We start from the raw sequence: 5,986 nt of genomic DNA, 5'->3' as shown, positions 1-5,986 counted from the left end.
TGCTTCCCAGCTCCCAGTCTCCATGGCACAGCTGCAAAATGGCTCTTTCCTCTATCCTCTGCAGGCAGCTGGGAGAGATGTAAAGTCTTTCCCACATGAGGGTATTGTGCAGCACACCTTTCAGATTAGTCCAGCAGTCTTTGATTTTTGATTTCTTGGTAAACAGACACACCACAGTCCTCCGAAAAGTATGGGTTCCTTTAATTCCCTTATTTCTCCATTTTGTTCACAGAAGAACTGCTCCAGCTGGCACTAGCAATTTCTTCCTTATTTTAGTATTCCCAGCCTCCTGGGCCCCTGATCTGCTTTGAATATCCAGTATTAATTCCCAGTAAAGACCCCACCCCATTTTTCACCCACCTTGCTTAGAAACTGTTTTTCTGTTTTCTTGGTTTCAAGTCACAGGTCTTCCAGGAAAGGGACCTCCTATATTCTGGCATCTTGAAACCTCCAAAACCTTTTTCTTAATTCACTTTGTAAAAATTTCATTCAAATCAAAGCAATATGTTGTTTGAAGAGAAGTTAGAAATTGGAAAAGAAAAAAAATGAGAGAAATTTTCTATCTTCTTATAATCCTTCCTTCTCTTCCCTTTCTTTCCATTCCCTTGAATTCCTTTTCATCCTATCTTCTCTGTTTATCTCTCATCCCCCTCTTCTCCCAATCACTCCTCTTCTTTTTCTCCTATGTCTCTGTCTTTGTTTTTATTCATTAAATGGTTATTGAATACCTAATCTGTTTAAGTACCTTGCACCTAGAATATAAATAAGATATAATTCTACATTAAGGCTTAAACATAAGTAATGTGTCATAATAAAATTCCCACAATGTATTTATTTATTTATTTTTAGTTGTAGATAGAAACAATACCTTTATTTATTTATTCATTCATGAGGATCTAGCAAAGTGCCTCACATGTGCTAGGTGAGTACTCTACCACTAAGCCACAACCCCAGCCCCCTCACAACATATTTTAAGGGAAATACTATTATCTATATTTCATATAGAATGAAACTTAAAATCAAGAATGGTTAAAGAATACAGAGGTCAGACAGCAGATAACAAATAGATCCAGGATTCAAATGTAGATGTTTCCAAATCTGAAACCATATGTTTTCCCCACAAAATAACTTGATATCTAAGAAGTTTGGGACACTGAGAGAGGAAATGGACACAAATGAATTGAGGTACTGAAACAAGCAAGTACACTTAGAGGACATAGTGGACAAAGAGCTTAATGAGATAAGGCTGGAGGGGAAGGGAAGAATATGAGGGTGCCCAGCCTTATAAGCCATGCTAATCAGGTTACTGCTTAATCCTGTGAGCATTGGGAAATCACTGAAGTGCTTTAAATAAGGAGGTGACCCAGTAAGGTTTACACACTGAAAAGTTAGTTTTGAGACCAGGGAGAATGTGAAAGGACTAGCTGTGTAGTAAGATAGTGGACTAAGGTGATGCTGTAAAAAAATGCTTAGGTGAAAAAATGTAAAATGGTATTGCAAGATGGATTTGATGTGTAGATTAAAGGAGGGCAGATTTCTAGGATAATTCAGATGTTTCTGCTGTCCATATTGAATAGAAAGCATCTTGGATCTAGGATAGATGAAAGAGTGAGATGTTGATTGAACATAATGCATGTGTGAAGTAGAAACAAATAAAATAAGGAAATGATGCATAGGGCCAAGTTTTGAAGAGCTACAACATTAATGGCTAGATAGAGGGAGATTCTCTTAGAAAAGGGATAGTTAGGAGAAAATCAGAAATTAAAATATATATATATAATATATATATATATATGGATCTAGGGAAAGCAGAAGATTTTTAAGGCAAACGTGGTGAGTAGCATCAAATGTTATTGAAATTTACACTGCAACTGTTAATCAGATTTAGTGGTTGAGGATCATTTCTAACATTAGCAAATAAAAATGTTGAAGTCAAGGTTCCAGAAATCAGATGAGAATGAACGAAGTTAAGTGATAGAACCTCAGAGATAAAGAAATTCTTCTAAAAAGAGGAAGTGATCAATAAAGATTTCAGAAGAAATACATTGTTTTCTCCTTAACATTTTCTTGAAAAAATTCTATGCTTAAAATAATTCAAGAATGTAGAGTTGTAGCATAATAATTTTGTATGTTTATTTAATACTCTTAATTTTTACTAGTATTGTTATATTTTTATCACTAAATGTTAAGGTCCTCAAAAGAAGAAATATGAATCTATTAGTTTATATCTATTTATAGTCTTCTAATTTAGTATATACATACATGTATTGCTCAGTCATCAACAGTTTATTACATATATACTATTAATGAAGTGACTATTATACAGTGTCAGAAGTTCTTTAATTTTTTTTTTAATCTTCAATCATGTGGTAACCTTAAAATAATAGCTAGTTGTGTTTAGATGCTATGGTTTAGCACTAGGTTGTGCTCTGAAGCTATAGTGCCCAGATTTGCATTTCTTTTCTTTTTTTCCATATATAGTCATGGTACAAAACCATGACTTTTATAATGAGATATATGACTTTTATCATGTGAAGAAATTTTATATTATACCAAGCGGGACAACACTGGGAAAAATTGAATTCACATACTATTATGCAATGCAAATCTTTAGATAAGACAAGACCTCTCTGTCAACAGAATCACATTCACTTAATTAACAGATAACAATAAGTAGATCAATCTGCATATACACTAATTTTTAAAAATAGCAAGTAAAGTAATGAATATACAGTAAAAAAAACCCAAAACAACTATTTCCACCCTAATGTTTAAAATAACTCAGTTGGATACCCCTTTAATAGAGCTTAATGACAGAAATGTGAACATTTTATTGAAAGAAAAAATGAAGCTTAAGTTATATAATCCACTATTAAAATTGTCCAGATAATGGTTAAGTGCAATATATTATTCTCTTGGTCTAGAAAAACACTAAAGTCACTTATAAATGTCACTTTGTATAACATATTATATAAGTGCATATTTTCTTTTAAATATAAAGCTCAAAATACAAAATTATATATAAAGAACTGGGTCCATGCTACTTCTTTCTAACATTTTTTTGGCTTTATATTATTTTTTCACAAATAATATACATTTTAATTTGTTAATTTTTTATTACTTTTTAGTTTGTAGTTATTATAATCATACATATATTTAAATGACAGTATAACAAAATAGTGTATGACAACCCTAGAGAAATATGGCATTTATTTTTTCTCTAGAATGGTTCAAATATCTGTTAAAACTGAGAAATGTTAATTTAAGACATTTGGAACAACTCAGTTTGCAAAATATTCCAATTTCTTCCTCCAAGGCTGTTGAGAGCTACAGCTGAAGGGGCCCCAGCAAACTTCCAGCTGCCAGCTGATGATTGGCTCACAGCGGCCCCAGAAACATCTAGCTGATTGGCTTCTCTGCGGTGATACTCATTGGGCTGTTTCCCTGCCCTTTCAGACCACGGAGTTGCTCACTGGGGAACTTCTTTGGCTCTGCCCACGAGACCCAGCCTTAAGAGCAGGAGGATTGTGGGAGTGGGGGAGGCTTGTGTGGTGTGTGGGAGGCTTGTGGGAAGTGGGTGGTGGCAGTTGGGCTCTGAGGGTTTTTCCTGAGGAGCTGTTTTGTTTGGCATGTGTGGTTCTAAAAATAAAGTTAGTTTCTTTTGACAAGTGGCTCCTGAATTGTGCCCAGCCAGACTGTGGTACAAGGCAGCTTAAAATCTAACTCATGTGATTAGACCCAAAAGATCTTGACCAAGTAATATAAAAGAATGCATACTGTTGCAGTTCAGGGAACACAGAGGTGCTGTGAGTTCTGACATTTAAGAAAGTGGCTTTAAGAAAGCAGACTTGGCTTGAACTTTTAATCTAGGATGGAATGTGGCTCCATATTCTGGGAGACAAAGAAAAGATAAGCAATGATAAATGGAGCTACCAGGATAATGAGGACTGTAGTTTAGATGGAGACTGTGTAGTGATCAGAGGAGATACTGCAAAATAGTCTGAGGTCAAAATCTTGGTTAAGTTTACCATTAGGAAAGCCATTACATAACATTATACTTTACTCCTCAGATTTATTGGAGTTTTACCCTGTTTTTGTAAGTACATCCAATGTAATACCTCTTGAGGTTTTTAAGCTTCATAAAATGTATTTTCAAATTAGTTAATAGAGAAAACACATAGGAAATCAGAAAAAAATAGAGAGAAATTACATATTACTGAAAAAACTATTTGTTTTCAGATGACTCTTTTTAGAAAATGAGATTCATCATTAACTTCACTACTCTGTATCTCCTCACTTTTATTGCTCTTTTCTAATTGTGTTTCACATCCTACAAGTAAGTGAGATTTATATAATTATCTAGATTATTGATTTCCTTTTATTCTTTCATTTTCATTCTTTTTCTCTATGAAATATAATAAAATGTTTATAATTTCAATCTTTCCATTTTTTCACCTCCCTTTAATTAACTCATATGAATTCTTCGTATAAGGGATATTTGTTAAAGATTGTCTTTAGAAATGTTTAGAGTCTTAGAAATGGAATAAAGAAGGTTAATTGATGAAAAGCATTTTTTGTCTCCATTTGTGGAGCAATATAAGACCTAATGTTTATCACTGTTCATGTGAATGATTTTTACATATTTAAACTCCACCATATAAAAGTTAACCAATAAAGAGATGTATGTATACACTTAAGTCACAGATTTCATTTAACATTTTAACATTATCTAATAACAGTGTAAAAACTTCTGTTACATACTTTATGTCGCATATTTAACAAATTATTCTGGTTTTTATAGAATTCTGTGAGGAGTGACAACATATCACTTCTTACTTTAACGTTCTCCAAATGAAGTTGTCCTATGTTACACAATATTCTTGAAAACAACCTGCTAAAAATTTAAAGATAGCCTCCTTCTAGCAATAAGAATTTCTTCAGAAGTCGAACCTTTTCCAAACATATTAATATTTTCAAAAAGATGATAACCCTGTCAGGGATTAGACTATCTCCAGGGTTAAAACCATAATCTGGTAAATAACTTCAACAGAGGATCTTTCTCCCTAAATAGGAAACTTTCTCATCAGGGAATCCCGCAGATATTCATTTCTTCAAAGACAGGACAATTAAAACATGTCAGAATCTTCAAAGTGGCAAACATGCCACCCCTTAGCAAAATGAAGTCCTTTAAAGTAGAAGCCCAACAGCATTTGAATGCTCTGAAGGAAAACTCCCTGAGCTCTACAAAATGCGGCTTCCAGTACCCAACCCTCAGATTTTAATTTTAAAGTGTTATGCAGATGGTTCATAATCTACTTTTTTGATAGATTGTATTTTTTAGAACAGTTTTAGGTTCATAGAAAAATTCTGCAGAAGTAAAGAGATTTCTTTATATACCCCTGCCTCCACACATGCATAATCTACTTCATTATCAACATCCCCCACGAGAATGGTACTAGTGATGTTTCTACATTGACCCATCATTTTTATGTAAAGTCTATAATCCACATTAGGATTGACTCTTGTAGGTGTTCATTCTATGGGTTTAGAAAAATAAGGTAATGAGTTGTACCCACCATTATTATAGCATACAGTGTAGTTTCTGTGTTCTAAAAATCCTCTATGCCTCACCTATTCACCTTTCTCTCCCTTCAATCACTGGAAACCATGAATATTTTTACTGTCTACATAGCTTTGTCTTTTCCATACTGTCATAGAGTTGGAATCATGCAGTGTATAGCCTTCTCAGATTGTCTTCTTTCACTTAGAGGTCTACATTTAAATTTCCTCCATGTAGCTTGATAGCTCATTTATTTTTAGTGTGGAAAAATGTCCTATTTACCTACTACAAGATATCTTTGTTGTTTCCAAATTTTGGAAATTATGAATAAAGCTGCTATAAACAGAATTTGCAGTTTTTTGTGTAGAAGCATGGTTTCAACTTATTTGGAGAATGCCAAGAAAGGCAATTGGTGGATCATATGGT

The sequence above is a fragment of the Ictidomys tridecemlineatus genome, unplaced genomic scaffold (genome assembly GCF_052094955.1).
Source record: "Ictidomys tridecemlineatus isolate mIctTri1 unplaced genomic scaffold, mIctTri1.hap1 Scaffold_295, whole genome shotgun sequence".
NCBI lineage: Eukaryota > Metazoa > Chordata > Mammalia > Rodentia > Sciuridae > Ictidomys > Ictidomys tridecemlineatus.
Note: the sequence above shows the minus strand (reverse complement) of the source record.